We start from the raw sequence: 21,364 nt of genomic DNA, 5'->3' as shown, positions 1-21,364 counted from the left end.
ATTTGGGTGATCTAATGATTTTTAACGAGTCTTCTGAGCTGGACTGACAGATCAGTGATATCATACTGTCCTCCAACACAGTCATTGGCTGTGAAAACCTTATCAGGACAGCATATTTGACAGTATAGATTGATGTTGGTATTTTTCAGCTCATGATGAACTGACCGTTTTAGCGGCATATACATTTGCATGTATTTATGACATCATAATGGACGTCGTTTTTTCTATTACAAAATCTATAGCTAGCATAATGTTGTGTTTTTTATATTGGAAACCCACTGTGCTGCCTGCTCGACTAGCTTGTGCCTGCGTGTGTAACATTTTAACCATTATACATGGCAATGTTTTTGGTCTGAATCTTAGAACATGGTTAGCTGCAAGTATTTATAATCATTTTTATAGCATCACATGGGACATTGAGTGTTCAAAGCCTTTTAGATGCCATTGACCCACAAATATAATCATTGCTACGTGAGGGACACCCATCCTAATATTGATGTTACTGTATTTTCCAGGTTAATGAATGGCCTAATTGTTTTTTCGTAGAAATAATTAATTGGATTAAGGAATGAAAGTTGTACGTTATTTTATTTACATTGTTTAATATATTTGTTTAGAATTGTTTTTTTTTTATTAATTATAATTTTTTATTGATCTCTTTTAATTATATTTTACATTTTTATACACTATTTAAACACTGACCTCTTTGAATCAAAAATCTTTAATTACAATTTTCAGATTTTATAGTATAAAATACATATTTAAACCTAGTGTGATTCTGACCTAGAAAGCATTTTGGATGTTGTGGGTGCTTACAGCATAGTTTGACATTACTGCGGAAGTAATTCATGTGCTGTAAATCAAAACCTAGTGAATGGCATTTGATATTTAATGCCTTAAAATGCTGTCTGGGTAGAATTTCATAGTTTTTTTTTTACATGTATATGAATTGAAGGATTATGATAGGAGCTTTTCCTCCTGCATGTGTCAGGACTCAGGAGCACATGTGCCGTCATTTGACACTTCATGCCCTGTGTTCTGCAAACAAATGCTCCAGAGCTGGTCTAGACCAAGACAGGCTACTGACAGTTGATCATTCAGCAGCCTTCATTAGCTATTTGGATTGGAAATAATAATAACTAAGTTGTAGTCTGATCAAATTTTGATTGAGTTGGTTTTACATTCGCACTATAAAGTTATATTGATAGTCATTGGCTAATTATATGATTTTCTTATGTGGAATTTGCAACAAATGTTTCTCTCAAATTATATTAAGAAGGTGAGAGTTAAAAGTGTCTTGACTATGGGGTTGTTGATACCATTGATTAATCTTACAATACCAGCTAAAGTATCACAATACCAAGTAGTATTGCGATACTGTAATTTATAACTCAAATTATAAAGATTTTTTTTGTCCGAAATACTATGTTTTATGTTATAATAGACCTACCTGAATGTATTTTATAATTCCCTTAAAGGCCGAAAAGTATTATTTGCACCCCACTTCACGTAAAATTTGTTCACTGTTTTGTTTATTTTGTAGATAACTGACCAACAAAAATACATTAAAATAAAGATAATAATTATGCTGAATCAAATTTGTTACAAAAGAGCATTTTTCCAATAAAATTAGGCTATATGAAGAGGTCAAATATTCATCAACTTTTTTCAGTCTAATCAGGTAACAATCCAAAGTAATTCAACATTTCACTTTGTGAGTCGTTCTTTTTAAAAGATGGTCGTGGTCTAACAAATCATATGAAAAGAAATAGGGTTGGGTCAATAGATGATGCCATCGCCTATGGCCGATAGACGTCACGATGCTGAGCCGCCATTGCAATCTTCTGCCCCACCCCTGTCGTAGCAGCAACCCGCTCGCGAAAAATACACTCGGCCCCTTTTACACTATCACGTCTTAGTTTTAAAACGGCATTTTAGAACAAAAATGATCCATTTTCACACTGGCGGTTCACCTAGCATTTCTGAAAAGCCCTCCTTTCACACTCATGTACTGCAGCCTCTAAGCTCCAGCAGTCAACCCAAAAAGCAGTGCATGTCGGAAAAGTTTATCAAGGATCATGTCTCGCTATGGTTAAACGTGATTTTTAATTAATCTTGTCTCTATCTAACGACCCTTCAGTCTTTTGAATCTGTCAGGTAAGGTGTCACAGCACATCACTCTACCTATTCATGCCAGATTCCTGCGGAAAAAGTGATTGACAGGTGATAATTTGTGTGTAACTTATCGTCCATCGCAACGTTTCACGTTAGACATCGTACAATGCCAAATTGGTCGACACCGTCCAACCCTAAACAGGAAAAGAAATAAGCCGATTCAGATGTACATTCTAACTAAAGCGTTAGAAAATGTGCAATAGGCTACCATAAAAGATGCAAATTCTACGCAGTTTTGCAAACTTGAAGGGCTCCGCAGACTATTTACATAAAATGGTTTATTGTTGCACAATCGTGTGAGCATTTTAGTGACTTGACCACATGCAACATTATCTATTGTAGATAAACCATTACTGACGATCCTACTGTTTACAAACTACAGTGGCACCGGCAGTAATTATCGGGATACTACCATAGTACCGGTAAATTGTGCAACCCTATGTGACTATAAAATCAACTTTGCCTCAATTGAATTTTGATGATACACCAGTAATTGCATGTTTCATTGGCTTCTTTATCAGGTGAATTATTCACATGAAGCTCCTCTTACATTATCCAGCTACTATTAAATACCCAGTTGTTTTGTGTAAATTAGACTGTTTGTTGAGGATGTCCTTGATTTGTTAGGTTAGGGATTTATGGAATGAATTGCTATAGAAACGGGTTTTATACTAAGGTATAAACAATCCAACATAGCAAGGTTGGCAGAAAAACTTGTGAGATGTGACAAGGACTACCCGTTTGAAGACTTTAATCTGTTTGGCGTTTGAGCCCTGCTAGTGGTGGGAAATGGTAAAAGCAAATGGAAAAAGCAATGTTGGACCTCATTCCAGCTCACATGCGAATACTTGTTAAATTATTTAATTCAATAATGTCAAAGAATGTGATTATTGAAAAATTAATTTTTCATGGATATCTCTAGTTCACTTCTGTTTGGATTTATATTCACACATTGGTTTATTTTTAAACAATGACAATTTGAGACATGCTACTTTGAATATTCGATCTGAAATCGCATGTAAGTACGACTTCAAAACAACAATAGCACTATTTACTTAACTATTAATTAACTATAACTAATATTTCTGGTGTAACAAGGTTGATTAAAACACTCAAAATTCAATGAAAGAGGATATCATCACTTTTAAATGTTCAAGTGCATAGTGTGGAGGATTATATAAGGCCTTGAGGCAATCAGATGTAAAACACAATATTTATGAGTGATTTAAGTTGTAAATCGGTCAGATTTGACCTGAACACGACAGGAAGGTTAAAGCTAAATTATAAATGTGTTGATTGAACTAAACAACATTACATAACCTTTATGTAAATAACTTAAGGTTACTTAAATAAATATTCTTTCTTAAAGGTAACTTAACTACAGGTTACGTTGAACCTGTTGACATAAAAAAGTGAATTAAAGCCAACATATCATTTTTTTAGTGTTACATACAGTAAACAAATTTGTATTGATAGTCATTGGCTTATTGATTTGCCTCTTTGAAATTTGCAACAAAAACTTTTCTGAAATTATATTAAGGAGGTAAAAGCCCAAATGTGCGAACATAAAATCAACTTTACCTCAATTAAATTTTGATGATGCATCAGTAATTACATGTTTCATTGGCTACTTTATCAGGTGATTTATTCACAGAAAGCTCACAGAGACTACGCCGTTATTAAATACCCAGTTGTTTTGTGTAAATTAGACTAAGTCTGTTGAGGATGTCCTTGATTTGTTAGCTTAGGGATTTATGGAACTGATTGTGATAGAGATGGCTTCTATACTAAGGTATAAACAATCGAACAAAGCAAGATTGTCTCAAAAAATGTTGTGAGATGTGATTAGGACTACCTGTTTGAAGACGTGGGCCCTGCAAGTGGTGGAAAATGGCAGATGCAAATGGAAAAAGCAATATTGGGCTCCATTCCAGCTCACATGAGAATACTTTTTACCACTCATACCGTGTGGTTACTGAAAAATCCATTTTTCATGGAAATCTCTAGTTCACTTCTGTTTGTTTTGACTAAGCAGTTGTAAAATAAATAGTATAGTAATGACCCTTAGGACCTGTTTTCACCTGGTGTTCACATGCAAGTTTAGCCAAGTGGTCAGCCAAGGCGCATTACCATTTCCACCAGGAATGAACATGCATCTGTTTGGGCCACTTTTGTTATTTTATCACGTTCTAAATTATTTCCCAGGGGTACTCAGTAAGATGAGCACGAACAAACTGAGTTTCATTTATATTTACCTGATATTCAGTTGATTTGGCTTAGAGGCGACTGGAAAAGCAAACGTGCAGGCAAATTGTGTAGATGTCGACTGCTATTTTGACCGAAATAGTGTGCTTTGTCACTAACTGTTTCGTAATGATCACAAATGAGGTCAGTAGGCAGAGAGTAGGTGGTCTTTTATCCCCCTTTGAATGCATTTAACCAAAGCATCATACACTATGAGGGCAATCCAATTGAATACATTTTTGACTACCACAGGAAAGTCCAAATAATTGACAAAATGAAAATGTTTTACACCACGTTTAAACCATTATCCACTTGGAGTTGAATTGACGAAAACACATCTCTATACCATGTGTAAACTGGGCTTACTGAAGGGTAAATTGGCTGCTGTCATGGTTAGTATTTCAGGTATGAGTTCTGGAATGAAGTCAAAGTGTATTCAGGTGTGTGTGTACATAGGTGTGTGTAGATAATCAAGCTGACACGTGATGAATACTGTACAAATTAGCCTTTTTATCATCATAATTGCTCGTCATTTTCAGCTCAACGCCTTAAATGTGTCATGTTTGTGTGGCTGACGGACTCCTAAATAGTAGCTGTGGTTTATTTTGGAATCTTCTTTTTGAAGTGACATGGTTGATGTCGTTGAAGATTCACATAAACACCACACCATATCTGGCTTTATAAGGGAATCAGTGTTTTTCCAAGAATGTCACAGATGTTTAATGGACTGTGGTTTAAATCTCTGGGACACATTAGCCATCTCTATTCTAATTCCTTGACTGCTTTTCCATTCAGACTTTGACTAATTTGTGGTGGAGACATGCAGTGATACAGTAGATGTTCTCAAAGTGTCTCTGTTTGCTTTGTAAATCAGTTGTTTAAATCAGTTTATTGTAGTAATAAATTGTTTGTCTGAGTAGTGTGCAACTTAGAGGCTTACTATTTAAACTTTGTTAAACAAGTTTGTTTAACTCAAACATCTGTTGTCATTTAACCTAAGATTTTCCAATGTTTTAAAGTTTCTTTTTTCCTAACAGTGAAGATTTAGTGTTTCTTTTTTCTTTTAGCTCAATCTGAGGATTAAGTTCACAAGAAGTTGTAGACCTGAAAGTCATTGTAGGTTTGTCATTACTTGTTGCAGAAGTTCTTAATTTGTTGTTCAATGAATAGTAAATCATACAGGTTTGAAATAGTTGGTGAATCATAGATTTGTGTGTGTGTGTGTGTGTGTGTGTGTGTGTGTGTGTGTGTGTGTGTGTGTGTGTGTGTGTGTGTGTGTGTGTGTGTGTGTGTGTGTGTGTGTGTGTGTGTGTGTGTGTGTTAGTTCATGCTGTTTGCATAATTTCTTCATGGAAATTTACATTAAAATATCAGTGAACCTACACTCACCGGCCACTTTATTAGGTACACCTGTCCAACTGCTTGTTAACACATTTCTAGTCAGCCAATCACATGGCAGCAACTCAATGCATTAAGGCATGTAGACATGGTCAAGACGATCTGCTGCAGTTTAGACCGAGCAACAGAAAAGAGAAGAAAGGTAATTTAAGTGACTTTGCATGGTTGTTTGTGCCAGACGGGCTGGACTGAGTATCTCAGAAAATGCTGATTTACTGGGATTTTCACACACACACACACACACACACACAACAATTTCTAGGGTTTGAAGAGAATGGTCTGAAAAAGAGAAAATATCCAGTGAGCGGCAGTTCTGTGGGCGCAAATGCCTTGGTGCCAGAGGTCAGAGGAGAATGGCCAGACTGGTTGTGTCATAAAGTGCGAATCATCTCAGACTGGTTTCTTGAACATATCAATGAGTTCACTGTACTCAAATGGCCTCCTCAATCACCAGATCTCAATCCAATAGAGCATCTTTGGATTGTGGTGGAATGGGAGATTCATATCACAAATGTACAGCAGACAATTCTGCAGCAAATCCATGATGCTATCATGTCAATATGGACCAAAATCTCTAATAAATATTTTCAGTGCCTTTTTCAACTTATGCCAAGAATGATTAAGACACTTATGAAGGCAAAAGAGGGTCCAACCTGCTACTAGTAAGGTGTACCTAATAAAGTGGCTGGTGAGTGTATATGGTTCATTGTATGACTTTTTTGTTTAGTTTGGTGAATATAAATCATGACAATTACGCAATCTTCTGAATTTTTTGTAAATATTGTTGAACCATTAAAACTTTATTTTGTTTTTGCATTAAAATTTTTAACATGCAAGTTGTTGCAATATATATATATATATATATATATATATATATATATATATATATATATATATATATATATATATATATATATATATATATATATATATATATATTTTTTTTTTTTTTTTACCAAAACGGCCATTAAAAAATATGAAGTCATCTAAGATGCATATTAGTAAAATGCATTTATTTATTTATCTATTTATTTATCATTTTGTGTGTATGACCTAGCTCTTTTTTTAAAAGTGAAGAATTTTTTGGGATTTCTAAGTTTCTAGGTGGACTATGGAATGAATGTCAAATAATTAAGTTAAATTCATTGCTTTAAATTTTTGTTTTGTTTTACTTGCTATTTTGCTATTGCATTTGCTACTTTATATCTTTATATATATTGCATTTGAGCGAAGTTACAGAACATTTCACACACCAATAGTTTGTGAATTCACTAAGAATTGAGCCCACAAATAATTTGCTTTCCATCAAAGTCTTGATTAGGCAACGGTTGACCAACTTATTTATCAGACGTGCTTTAATTCGTCACTGAACACTGCGGCTTCTGCTTGGAACAAAACTGCAGCATCTTAACAAAGTTATGCCAACTGTGCGCTGGTTTAAATTTACGAGCTAGTACACAGAGGCTAATACACACACACACACACACACACACACACACACACACACACACACACACTGGATTAACTAACTGCGGCTATTAACTAAGGACAGGACCGTTTACATATCACATATTTTGCGCACACAAGTTCAATATTTCCTATGGAGCAGTGCGACTTGTGTGCACATATTGGGAGCGACTCTCATGCTTTCCAGGCACATCTAGTTGAAAGAATGCCGCGAGTCACGTTATAAGAAATATGTAGTTTAGATTTACATTAGACAAATAAAATTGTGTTAATTTATTCTTATTTGTATTTATTTATTCATTGTTCTGTCATTTATTTTCAGTGTAAAATAAGTATTTATGTTTAATTGCCAAACTTTTTTCACTTATTTTTAAGTCCAAAGAGAAATTGACTATTGTTTGTTTATATTATTATTATTTTGTGCTGTATTATTAGGTTACCGAGCAGCAATAAATAACACTTTACAATACAAGTAGGTTTCATGTGATTTTTCTAAACTAGTAAGCTTTTAAATTTAATAAATGCATGATTATTCCTCAGGCTATATACGTACAACAAAAATCTCTAACAGTTGCATCCCTAGGTCTGATAGGCCTATGTTTGTCTTGCTTGGCATACATGAACAACATGCTTGTAGGGCAGTTGTTTTGATTGTGCAGAACGTAAAATTCAAGCAAACCGATACTTGAGAAAAGGTTTCGGCTAACCTGTTTCAAGTGTGAAAACGTGAGTGGTTCTTTCTTCAACCTTGTACCTTGTGTGGACTTGCCCAACTGGTGTTTCATGACACAAGCAAATGTGGCTCTGTTTTGATAACCAGAGTCAAGAAAAAGAGTGTTCTTGAGTTGTAAAATAACAGCACATCTTTACTAACATGTCCAGATTAGACCCTTGTATCTGATAGTAAATCACGTGAGTGAACTCAGCACATGTTTTTTTGAAGAACGTTATCTGAAAATGTGGTTAACTATTACATGGATAATAGCAAAGACTCCAAGTATACAGTGATCGCTTACTCCTATTTCTGTGAATTGGTGAACAAAACAATATGGTGGGACAAGTCTTTTATGAATAAAAAGAGCAAAACAAACATTAGCATACTATTTTTGTCGCTGCTGTTATATTTCTGCTATTTAATGTTTATTTTTTTAAGCTGTATGCTTAAAATATAGCTTAAAGTATAAGCAAACAACAATTGTGGCACAGTATATCTCAGGTTTATTGCTGAAATATTTAAATGTTAATGTGGAAACGCAGTTTTTGAGATGTTCAAATGAGTGCTGTTTACATATGATTTAAAGAGCGTTTTCATCAATCCAATCAAGTTTACGATTCTAAAAACAGGTTTATATGGGGTATTTTAAAGGGATAGTTTATTCAACATTTAAAATTCTGCCATCATTTGCACAAATGAAGATATTTTGAGGAATGCTGGAAACCAGTAAGCCATTGATTCCATAGTGTTCATTTGTCCTACTGTGGATTTTATAAACTCATAAAACTGATATTTATTTTGTTGTATATGTAATAGCAATTTACGAATTAGATAATTATGTGCTTGTGTCTGTTTTGGTGTAAATTTTGGCCTAATTCCACTCGCCATGCGTCAATGTTTGAAATAACGAACTTCTTGAGCTTATGGTAATGACGTGCATGTTCTTCTGACATCCTTGCAGAAATGGACAAACACGAGACTGAAGCGCGAAAAAACAAAGGAGCAAATGATTCTTTAAAGGGTCACGAAACACCAAAAGACATTTTTTGAGCTGTTGACAGTCGTATATGTGTCCCACACTGCTAAAAACACTATTAGGACACCTATATTTCACTAAAAAGTGTAAATTGGTTGTTTTTGCGTTATTTTAAGCAAATTCGTACTTCTGGTTTGAAATGAATTTTTTAAGTTGCGTCACGGTCATGACATAATAGTGTGTATTCCAGCGTGCAGACTGGGCGTCTGTGCCAGAGTGAGTCTTATTACATCTTACAGTGTGATGCATTAATGCATGAGTAAGGGTTGGTTCAAACCAATCAGCGCGCTCTATTGTGCAACTTCATTAATATTCATAACTGTCACAGTGTTTAGACGGCAAAGACGCCACATTGTATTGGCAAAACAAGCGTGAAGTGTTGCTTTTATAGTTTGCTGCAGTTAAGTTTCGTTTTTATTTTCTCTCTGTGAGAGCTCAGACTCACGTGTGGATTAACAGTGTACGCAACGTTCGACAACAATAACTTGCATGTCTAAGGAGCAACATTGTTTACCTGAGAGATGTTCTCATCTGCAAACGCTTGTAGTATTCTCTTCATAAAGACGCCGCTCTAGTTGCTGGTGATTGTCCTGTCTCTACAGATTTGGTAAGTGAGCGACCAGCGCTCTTTGTTTATTCAGCTTGTTCATATCGAATCTAGGGGCATGAATGAATTCCCTGAATGAAAGAGCCAAACTGCAGTTAAAGTCCACCATTTAATAATTTGGCAAATAATTCGACTACAGATGTCCATGTAGGTTAAACACCATCACTTTCTCCTGTATGTGTGTGTGTATTTTGACTCTGAAACTCACGCGTGCCCAAATAGACACTCCCACACCATCCCACTTTTCTTCCTCCAACACTCCCCCTAAACAGAGCTGGACACGCCCACTTTTCTGACTTTTTCCAAAGTAGAGGTGTGAAAACACCCTGCTGAAACGAGGGGTTTCATGGCCCTTTAAGCAACCTAAAAGATGAACAGACTGCCATGTTTAACTATTATCATCACCTTTTGGACTATTTTGAACTCGGAATGACAGAATTACTTTCTAATAAGAGATTACATGTGCTTGTAAAGATTAAAGATGCAGATGAGAGGTTTGCACTGACTGGGCTGTATGTTGAGTGTTGTTTTTGAACCCAAATAAGGACTAAATGTATGTTGTGTGCAATTTTTCTGTTTTGGTAACATATCAGAGACTAAGGGTCTGTATGTGTTCATATATGTTGCATTTATTTATTTTATATAATCGCAGACATTACAGTAGGCTATTTTGCATTGATCTGCAGTTATAATCAAATCATTTTCATAGAAAGGTTAGTAGTGATCATTTATGTGTATAAAGCATCTGTTTTTTGAGAAGTACTTCTCATATGATATGTAAACAACCCGTACAGCTTTACTTTGACATTTCCTCGAGCGAGAATGACGTCGACTTTGTCGTACACCACGCTCACCATTGGTACCCTTTTGGCAGTGGAAACGCAAGGCTGATGAAGGTGACCCATACAGTACCACTCAGTGAAAACGGGCCAATAGTGAATTAAATATGTTTGAACTATATTAGTTTAGGTTGGTCCCTAATCTGTTTGTCACTGCGGATCAGTCAACACTTGACAATTTTATCCCCAGAGCATGTATAAAGATTGCTAGGCAACTATCAACCTTTTTCTCAGCGGACAAAAAAATGTATTTATGAAGAAAGCACGGCAGTGTTTGACAAAATTAGTCTACTGAAATGTGTATATTCCATACAAAAAATAAAACTGTTGGTCAGTTCTTGTCACGCTTGTAGCAGTCTGAACATGTTTTCAAATGGGTGTGCCTGGAAGTCCCATTGGGAAATATTGAACTTGTGCACGGAAAAGACATTATATGTGAATGATCACTGAGAAAGATCTCTAGTTGTTGATCTTCTTCTACAAATGTGCTGGATTCACCTAATTTGTTGACAAGTGGCTTGTGGGTTTATTTCCTAGCAGTTTGTGGGCCCTTCACTGGGCCTTTTCCCCTTTGCGATTTTTTTTTTTTTTTTCAAAGACGTCTGTTTCTTACTCATTTTGCTGCTTGTGGGTTAAATTTTGACGCTTAAGTGACAGAAATGTAACCGAGAATACGGTCATTTTTCAAAATAAAAGCTCGTTCAGAATAATGATTTCTTTTGCCGCCCAGTACCAATTTATCCCCGGACCGGTTCCAGACCATGGCCTGGGGGTTGGGGACCATTCATCCTTAATGCCAAAGGTTTGAAAGACTTGTGCAATGCCACTTAGTTTGTTCACATGAACAATTGTGTTTATTTGTTGCTGTTGTCCTATGTTTTTAATAAGCTGGACCCTAAATATTAAATCAAATAGGCAAAATGATGTTGTTTTTTGTTAGAGAGTCTATATAATCCTAAATGAATGATGTTTGCTCTGTTTTCGAAGGCATTTCTCTGTGTAGAGATAGAGGGCGTCGCAGTTCAAAGGGGCTGAAGTGTGAAGGGCAGCTGTGGCATTTCATTTTTCATTTTATTTCCGTGCTTCCATCTGGCATCTCCTATTTTAACACCTGTTAGCACATTGCTCTTCCCATTTTCAAGCATGCATTATCTTTTGGGAGCCAGCGCGGGCCGGGAGCGAGTGTGGATGGTGAGATCATCTGTTGTGTTTGGACACACCGTCCCCTGTGATTCCCACAGAATACTCTCATTATTTCTAAAGAAAACCTTCACCGGTTGAATGTTGCTTTAATTGCCTTTCATTGTAAGTGCTGTAATATCAGACCGTAGTGTTGGAAACCTTGAACAGCACATACTATTTAAAACATGCAGCACTTCTTTTGCTTGCTGAGCTGCTTTAGAACACAAACACACATGGCTTGATTTTATCTGTGTGTATTCAGTTGACATTGGTAGGACTTCACATGCTGTTATTGAACAGCTCCTGCTTCTGGAATGTCCTGAGTAAATCAGTGCATTTGCATTGGGTCTGGTCGGAATACCATTTTTTTTAATCCTTGGAGCTTCGGTAGTTATTAACTTAAGCTATTAAACTCAAAATGCAATTTTCAACGCATCTGCAAATTCTTCTGGGTGAATGCACCGAATGTGATGCTTTCGCAGTGTTGCTTGAAGTTGCTTTGGGTGTGCGTGTCATTATTTCAGCTAGTGGTGTGTACAACGTTTTTTTTGTAAATTCATGCATGGCTCCACATCTAAAGATGAACGACTTCAGGCCAAGTAGGGTAAATGTGCATGTCACATCTTTAGAACGCTTGGGCATCTTTAGGCTTTGTTTTATTTTTATTGTTGCCCCATGTTTTTTGCAAATAATAGTAGGGCTGCTAGATTTTGGGAAAAATCATAATCACGATTATTTTGGTCATAATTGTAATCACGATTATTCGAAACGATTATCAATTGAAGTCAAAATTATTAGCGCTCCTGAGAATTTTTTTAAAATAAATATTTCCCAAATTATGTTTAACAGCAAGGAATTTTAACAGTATTTCCTATAATATTTTTTCTTCAGGAGAAAGGCTTATTTGTTTTATTTTGGCTAGAATAAAAGCAGATTTAATCATTTTGAAACCCATTTTAAGGTCAAAATTATTGGCCCCCTTAAGCAATGGAATTTTGATTGTCTGCAGAAGAAACTACTGTTATACAATGGCTTGCCTAATTACTTTAATTAAGCCTTTTAATGTCACTTTAATCTGAATGCGTGTATTTTGAAAACATCTAGTAAAATATTATGCGCTGTCATCATGGCAAAGATAAAAGAATCTCGCACTGTATATATATATATATATATATATATATATATATATATATATATATATATATATACAGTTGAAGTCATAATTATTAGCCCCCCTGAATTATTAGCGCCCCTGTTTAGTTTTTTCCCAAATTTCTGTTTAATAGAGGGAAGATTGTTTCAGCACATTTCTAAGCATAAAAGTTTTAAAAACTTATTTCTTATAACAGATTTATTTTATCTTTGACATGATGACAGAAAATAATATTTTACTTGATATTTTTCAAGACACTTCTATACAGCTTAAAGTGACATTTAAAGGGTTATTTAGGTTAATTAGGTTAACTAGGTAGGTTAGGGTAATTAGGCAAATTATTGTATAACGATGGTTTGTTTTGTAAATTATTGAAAAAAAAAATTAGCTTAAAGGGGATAATAATTTTGTCCCAAAAATGTTTTTAAAAAAATTAATAACTGCTTTTATTCTAGCCGAAATAAAACAAATAAGACTTTCTCCAGAAGTAAAAATATTATCAGACATACTGTGAAAATTTCCTTGCTCTTAAAAATTATTTGGGAAATATTTAAAAAGGAAAATAAAAATTAAAAGTGGGCAAATTATTCTGACTTTAACTGTATATAGAGTGATTCTCATTTTAGAACCATGCAGCCCTACTGTGTACCAAAGGAAGTGTAGTGTTGTGTTCAAGTTTAATATGGACATTTATTAATAAACCTTTTATAAACTGCAGACTTGCCGGAAGTGCATGCCTCGTCCCGCGAAAATATATAAATCTCAAATTTGAAAATGGAAACACGTATTCTAATAGGATACTCTGGTCCCTAATTTTTGCATATATGAGTGTATTTCCAACAAATAAGAAACTCTTGGTTTTATTGGTCCTTCATGAACACTGGTGAATCAGTTTAAACTATTATTATGTCAGATTTAAGGTTCTAACCCCAAACATAAGCATAAAATACACTATTGATGTGGAATTGGATGAGAAAATTATTGATATAAAGTAATGCAAAGAGTATAAATTCGTATAAATTAACGATCCAAAAACAACCCAACTTCTGAGTTGTTGTTTAAATTGTATTTGAAAGTCATTCAGATTTAATTACGCATCTTTTGTTTTTGAAGTTTTCTGTAAATGAATAAATGAAAACTTATCCAAATGTTAGTTTTGTTTTGTTTGATATGCATTTGGATTCAATTATTTGGCGGGAGGTTTATTCTGCACGAAGCGTTGCATCAATCACATCTCTGAATTAGACTCTGTGTTATTGTGGTTATTTAGTAAAATGGCTTGATTAATGGTGTGATGTGATTTGTCTTCTTTGGGGTTGTTGACTCTTCAGAAGGTGGGCTGAGGTGTGTGCGCGCGCTGGAGTCTTGATTGGGATGTTGCTTCTTTTCATAAGCAGTAATTGCAGATGACATTTAACAGGAGATGTCAGATTAATCCGGAGAGAGGTCTGCTTGATTGGCTTGGAATCTTGTGAAAAGACCATAGAGACACACACATGCATACACACACACATAAACTCTGTTGGCATTGTTTGAAATGTTTAAAAAAAGTTGCACAATTTGTTTACAATGCTATGTATGTGTCAGGTATGTTAAAGCTGCAGCTGTATGATTGGTAGGGTTATTTGCCCTGTAATTGGTCTTGTACTACCAGTGTGATTCTTTCAGGTCAATTTGCCAATAGGTTGTGACCGTGTGATTAGCGGACTTGTGGAAAATAATTGTTTTTACAATACATTATGATTGCAATGCTGTTGCGATCAATTCACAGACAATATATTGAGATGAAAAAACAAAAAGAGCACCTTTTATTGTTTTTTGTTTTTTTTAAATGACCTTCCATGCAGTTTGCGACACACAAGTGAATGAGAACATCCAGCTTGAGGTTTAAATCTGAAAATGCACCTTGTTTAAAATTATTATATTTTTATTTTTAAATAAAAGAGTCGACTCAGTCGTTTAAATCAGTGGTTTTCAAACTGTGGTACGTGTACCACTAGTGGTACGTGGGCTTTCTTCTTGTGGTACGCGGACGAATCAAATATGTCATATGTAACGTTACATATATTTAAAAATGTATAAAAAATTATTTATATATGAATATGATGGCATATAGCCTGTATTTATGAGGTCCAGGCAACATTTCCAAGTGTTAATAAATAGGCTACTATGTTAATACTTTAAATTTAAGCACAAGTTTTGTTTTGTTTTTTACTTTTTAAGAACAGTAACCTACCAATTTTTTACTTTTAAAAGCACATTATTATTTAAATGTTGACGTTTTATTTAGTTTTCTTTTTTTACTTATAAGCACAGTACAGTGTTAATGTTTAAACTATTTGTAATGTTTAAAGTGGCTGAAAATAATACATAATCTTAATAATAGAAATTAATCTGCCTCATTTTTTAACTGTGCAGTGCTGTAGCTGCTTTACTGGGCCTGTTACGCTACTGTATTTCAATACCGGTTATAGTGGTACTTGGAGAGACAATTTTATTCTGGGGTGGTACTTGTTAAAAAAAGTTTAAGAACCACTGGTTTAAATGATTCGTTGTTCGTCTGGATCTTTTGCCTATTCGTATTGACGTTGACACGAAACAATACCAATTATGAACTGCCAGATCTGGTAAAACGTGAACGTGCCTTTCCCTTCAGATACTAGCGTAGTGTGATGGATCACGTGATTGATCATGACGTGAAAATTACTATCACTGAGAGATGGCCACACATGCGACTGTGGGGAATAAAGGGTTAAAGTTCATTTTCACAACAATACCACAGTATAGCTAACCGTGGGCTGTGTTTGTTCCTGTCATTTTTCTGATAATTGATACAATAACCTACCCTTTAGCTTGGGACTTTTCTGACTGTATGTTATTAAAGGAAGGATAAGCAAAGACTACTTATGTATGAGACTTTGTATGGACCACTTTCTTTTTCATCCAGATCCTGTAAGTGTTTCTTCTTCCAAAGTGAAGTGTGTTTAAAATGGTTGCCTTGTTTTTTGTAATTTGCAAAATATGTGTTTAATTGTATGTTTAATTGTAACTTGTAATCGCGCCGGTCAGCTTGTAATCACCTATCTGTTATAGATCAGTGCTTGTACTGTATCCTCTATGGCCTATTTCACATATTGTGTCCAAAACCACTTTGATAACATGTTGCGAACTCTCTGTCCTCTGTCATTTGTTGTTGTCATGGCCACCATCAGCTGTTCGTGACGGAGTCAGTTTTCAAAATAGTTCTACACTTGCCACTTTGTGGAATAATACTAAATGTGTGTTGTTATTACTTGGGGTTAGGGTTAAGAATAGAGCAATATGCTGGTGTTAAACTGCATTGCTTTAATGCATTCCTGCATTGGGTTCACACATATACACTCTGCTCTGACTACTTCTTGGCTGTTTCTGTTCGTCTCTCACTGAACCCAGTCGACCAATCACAACAGAATGGGTCATTGGACCAATCAGTGCAGATTATCCTCGCGCTAAGGAGGGGTTTAGCAAATGAATCACTTAAAAAATCATATGGAAGTCGTTGGGATAATTAGGTAAAAATAAATGCATATTATAAGACCATGAAAGTGTTTCAAGAACCAAAATATGATCTTTTATAATGCATAATAGGGGCTCTTTAACGTTCAATATTTTTTACCCAGCTTGATGACTTCAGTATTAAATTTAATTGAACGTTAAGATAATCATTCTGCGACATAATGGCAGCTTTTTCTGTAGTTTCTAGTAAAAGCTGCACATCAAAATGCCACCTATAATAACATGCTTTGTATCTAAACTTCATAGCTTCAGTCGAGGGTTTGAAATGAATTCTTCTGTGAGATGACTTTGTTGTCGAGTGAATATTAGTTCAGCGTAATCTATGAAAGCAGTTCAATCTTGTTTATAATGCAACTCTATTAGAATTTTCTGTGTTTTTAATGGGTATGGCACCTGCATTCAGAGTTTCCAAACGAGAGCTCCCTCTGCCCTTTAGAGGAGATTTATTATGGTCACACAACTGTGCTTTTCTGAGAAGATGTGCACCTTTGCTCAATTATGTTTGCAGATTAATTGCCAAGTTCTACCTTACTTCAAGTTGTGAGACAAGTCAAAGTTCACAACTAAAATAGGCAGGCACTACAGCATTAATCAGCCAGTTATAGTTAGCAGGTAATGCCGAGTTCAGACTGCATGATTTTCAAACTAGTCGTGTCACAGATGTTTCCACACTGCATGACTATCTGGGCTTGCGTTTCGTCGCTGCTTTGTTTACACTGCAAGATGGTTCGGCGACATGGACATTCACATTGCATGACTTTACTATAGGGAGAATCGCCGACAACTTCGTCCAAACTACGTCTCACAGCCAAAAACACGTAGTATACCTTTTGTTATTAACTACATAATGAGAAAGAAGCCTTTAATGGGGTAGAACATGTACATGTTTGCTCACCTGGGTTTAAAGGGAATTAGCTATTTCTCCTCAACGTTGATAATAAACTAATTTCTTTCTGTATGAAACGTCAAACAGACACAGTTGCTCCTGAGCCCTGTCAAACCTCCACTAGTTTTTCCTCCATTTCGTGGGTCCAAATAAACCGAAAAAGAGCGCTTTTAACTTCTCCCCCAGCCTCCCGCTGACCTGCAGCAGTTATACACAAGTGAAAGCTGCTCTCTCATTGGCTGTAGGTGATCGCTGATGTTATTTTCAGTCAAAACTCAATTCACACGGCATGATTTGAATCGCCGACAGCTCCAGATATTCAGCACGCCAAATATCTCACAGGCATCGGCGACTCATCGGCGATTCTCTCAGATCGCGTCTTTGATAGTTCATACTGTGTGATTGTCACTCACGTGCACGAGCAGCGATTTGCCTGTGATTTCAGGCATTTGTCGGCGATTTCTCAAAACCTGTCGGCGAGCCAAAATCGGGGTTAAAATCACGCAGTCTGAACTAGGCATAAGATTCTGACAAGATGATAAGCTTGGATGTAAATTACTGCTCTAAAATAAGTATGTACACATGGTATACATACACCGGTCACTTTATTAGGTACACCTGTCCAACTGCTCGTTAACACAAATTTCTAGTCAGCCAATCGCATGGCAGCAACTTTGCATTTAGGGATGTGAACATGGTCAAGATGATCTGCTGCAGTTCAAACCGAGCATCAGAATGTGGAAGAAAGGTGATTTAAATGAGTTTGAATGTGGCATGGTTGTTGGTGCCAGACGGGCTGGTCTGAGTATTTCAGAAACTGCTGATCTACTGGGATTTTCATGCACAACCATCTCTAGGGTTTACAGAGAATGGTCTGAAAAAAGAGAAAATATCCTGTGAGAGGCAGTTCTGTGGCCACAAATGCCTTGTTGATGTGACGTCAGAGGAGAATGACCTTCATGAACATGAATTTGGCATCAACAACATGAAACCACTGATCCATCCTGCCTTGTATCAATGGTTCAGGCTGGTGGTGGTGGTGTAATGGTGTGTGCAGGGCTCGAAATTAACCTTTTTGCTTGGTAGCACCGGTGCAGATTTAACTGTATTAGCTTATCTCCATGATAACCATCATGCGTTACACTGTCAGCACTGTGAGTAACATCTTTCAAATCTTTTTATGGCTGCCCCGTTGATGTGTTCATGCGGTGATATGCTCTTCAAGACTCATCTTCTTAATATGCATTATTCCTACCCACAATGCTCTGCTCTCTCTCCCCATGCTTCCTTCCGCCTCCTTGATTGGGCGCTGATTATGATTGCTCTTGATTGTGTTGAAGAAGGTCTGTTGATGTTGTTTTCATTGCTAACCTGTGGCATCCTGAGAGAGCGAGAGTTTTGAGTCTCATGCAGGAAGTGCATGCATCTGTGTAAATAAAGTGTTTGATATGTCGCCGCCTTCAGCCTGCAGGTAAACTGTGAAGAGCACTTCACTGAAGAGGCAACTGATGCTTTGTTGTTCACAATGCAAACTATTCAGATTAGTTTTTTCAAACGCGTCCACTAAAATATCTCATTAAATAAGTATTAGTTTAGTGTAGAGGAACATCTGATTGGAAGTCGTAGCGATGTATGTTTTTAGGAGCTAATTTTTCTGAGGCTCCTTCAAGTTCTTTTCAGTGAGTAGAATTCATTAATTCTGAATTAAATTAAAGGAGGCTTTGTGGTTAGCACAATTAGAAGGTTGCTGGTTCGAGTCGCGGCTAGGCCATTTGGCATTTCTATGTGGAGATTACATGTTCTCCCGTTGGCGTGGGTTTCCTCAGGGTGCTCCGGTTTCCCCCAAAGTCCAAAGACATGCACTATAGGTGAATTAAATACACTTGACTGTAGTCTATGTGAGTGAATGAGTGTATGGGTGTTTCCGAATACTGGGTTGCAGCTGGAAGGGCATTAGCTGTGTAAAACATGCTGGATAAGTTGGCGGTTCATTCTACTGTGGCGACCCCTGATGAATAAAGGGACTAAGCCAAAGGAAAATGAATGAATAAATCAAATTAAACTTTCTTTTGCTGAGCTATAGGTTGTTTTCAACCATGTGGTTCTAATGCTATAGTGTTTGGAAGCATACTATAGATTATAACTTGAATTAAACTGTCATAGTAATTATATATTTTTGTTGTGGTACGACTGTAGTAATAAACAAATTATTCAATAGGCTTCAGTTTTCTACGCTATAATCTCAATGCACCACAGTTTAAACTCCATGATCCACCTATATCAAATGTTGGTATTGCTTCAGACGTCCAGTGTTGTGAAATAAGTAAGATGCTAAGGAAAATGGCATGTGCTTCATATTTGCTTAGTCGTGCTATGAAGAACATACTCGTCTCAGTATGTTTATTAACACTATTGATGTTTAATAACTGTGAAAAAAAAACACAGATGTACTAAATTGTTGGTGTTTACTCAAATTAGATGTATATATGATCAAATAACGATATTATCCAAAGGAAACAAAAAAAGTATATCAAATGAGCGTAGGCCTGCGCAAAATAATAATGAAAGAAAAGTTCACAATATAAGTTGTAAAGGTATAATGTTGATTGCTCACAAATCAAACAACGAAGAAACTTTTATAAAAAAAAAGTCCTCAGATGAAGGGAGGTCGAAATGAAGCTGGTCTTTAAGCTACAGTCTCAGGGCCGTTGGTGCACAATGAATCCTCTTGCGATGAGAAGGGCGGGAATTTCAGTCAGTAGTGGATGTTGCTGAATAATTATGAAGCTGCTTCATATGACTCTTGCACATTTGTGGTTCTATAATGAAAAAATTAAGGTGGTCAGTAATAAAGTCCCGTCATTGTATGATGGACACCAGCAGCACTACATATGTGCTTTCACAGCCATACAACATGCATTTGGATTATCATAATGCAGACATCATTAAATACTGAAATATTACATCAATAATGCAGTAGTAGTACATCAATTCAACAGAAATAACTGACAATCCTAAGGGTATAATGTAATATACTTCTCAATGACGCACTTTCAAGGATCGTCACAAGTGTGACTTCAGCACCGCGTATAAGCATTATTAAAACCCATCCGCTGTCAATCCAGATTATAATACAGTCTTCTGTAGTTCACAAAGTTTAGGTGCTGCAGGATGAGACATTAATCTACTGTATTTGTTGAGTTACAGATGAGATTGTTGGACCTCTGTTTTCACATCACCATTCCTGAACTGATTCACTCTCGATTGATTCATTCAGTTGATTCTAAACTGAACTGATTCGCAGTCACGTGACTCACTAAATACGGCACACCTTCTCTTCTAAATCAGAGACATCATAATCTTTGTACAACACTTCTTTTAAGGGTGCTTTCACACCCGTGAATCGATTCAGTTGTTCCGAAACAGAGATTACAATTGTTACATTGTTGCTCTTGGAGCAGTTCGCTTTCACATTGCAAAATTTATAATCGGACCAAAAGAGCCAAAACAAGTCACGTGCGAGTAAACTCTCCTCTCATTGGTCAGAGTGTCAGGGTTTAATTTGCTGCATCCCGCTAAACTGTCAGGAGAGGTGGTGGTTTGATGGTGATTGACAGGGTGCGCGTGCGTGATGTGTCTGAGGAGAGATGCGGTGGGGAGGGGTGAGAAGGGTGGGCGACGCAGCCTATTTGAGGACCGGGAGGGAGACGCGAGATTACCGGGAGATCATCACTCATTTGCGTGCATCCGGAGACTCACAAAACTTCCCGCCATACTCATAATTCTCTCTTCATATAGCCGTATGCCTATTACATATCCATAAAACACTGTGATATAACCGCGCTCGGATCGGATCGCTTTCTCACTGTAATCGAACCGCTCCTGGGTTCGTTTCAATCGAGCCGAGACCACCTCATTCAAGCGATCTCGGAGCGATTACTTTGGCGCGGAACAGAGTGCGATTGCCCTGTTCACATATGCCAAACGAACCGCGCTAACTCGGCAAACGAGACACGTTCCGAAACAAAAGTGTAGGTGTGAAAGCACCCTAAATCCGCATAAACTGAACAATGGATTTTTTTACACACACCAAATGTTAGGTTAATG

The 21,364-nt window shown here is 36.4% G+C and overlaps 1 protein-coding gene across 6 annotated transcripts in view; it reads left to right on the top strand.

Annotated features, from left to right (window-relative positions):
- Positions 1–21,364, top strand: part of zfand3 (zinc finger, AN1-type domain 3) — a 58,574-nt gene that overhangs the window by 22,796 nt on the left and 14,414 nt on the right.

This window comes from Danio rerio, chromosome 13 (genome assembly GCF_049306965.1).
Source record: "Danio rerio strain Tuebingen ecotype United States chromosome 13, GRCz12tu, whole genome shotgun sequence".
NCBI classification, from domain to species: Eukaryota; Metazoa; Chordata; class Actinopteri; order Cypriniformes; family Danionidae; genus Danio; species Danio rerio.
This window is presented reverse-complemented; position numbering and strand designations above follow the sequence as displayed.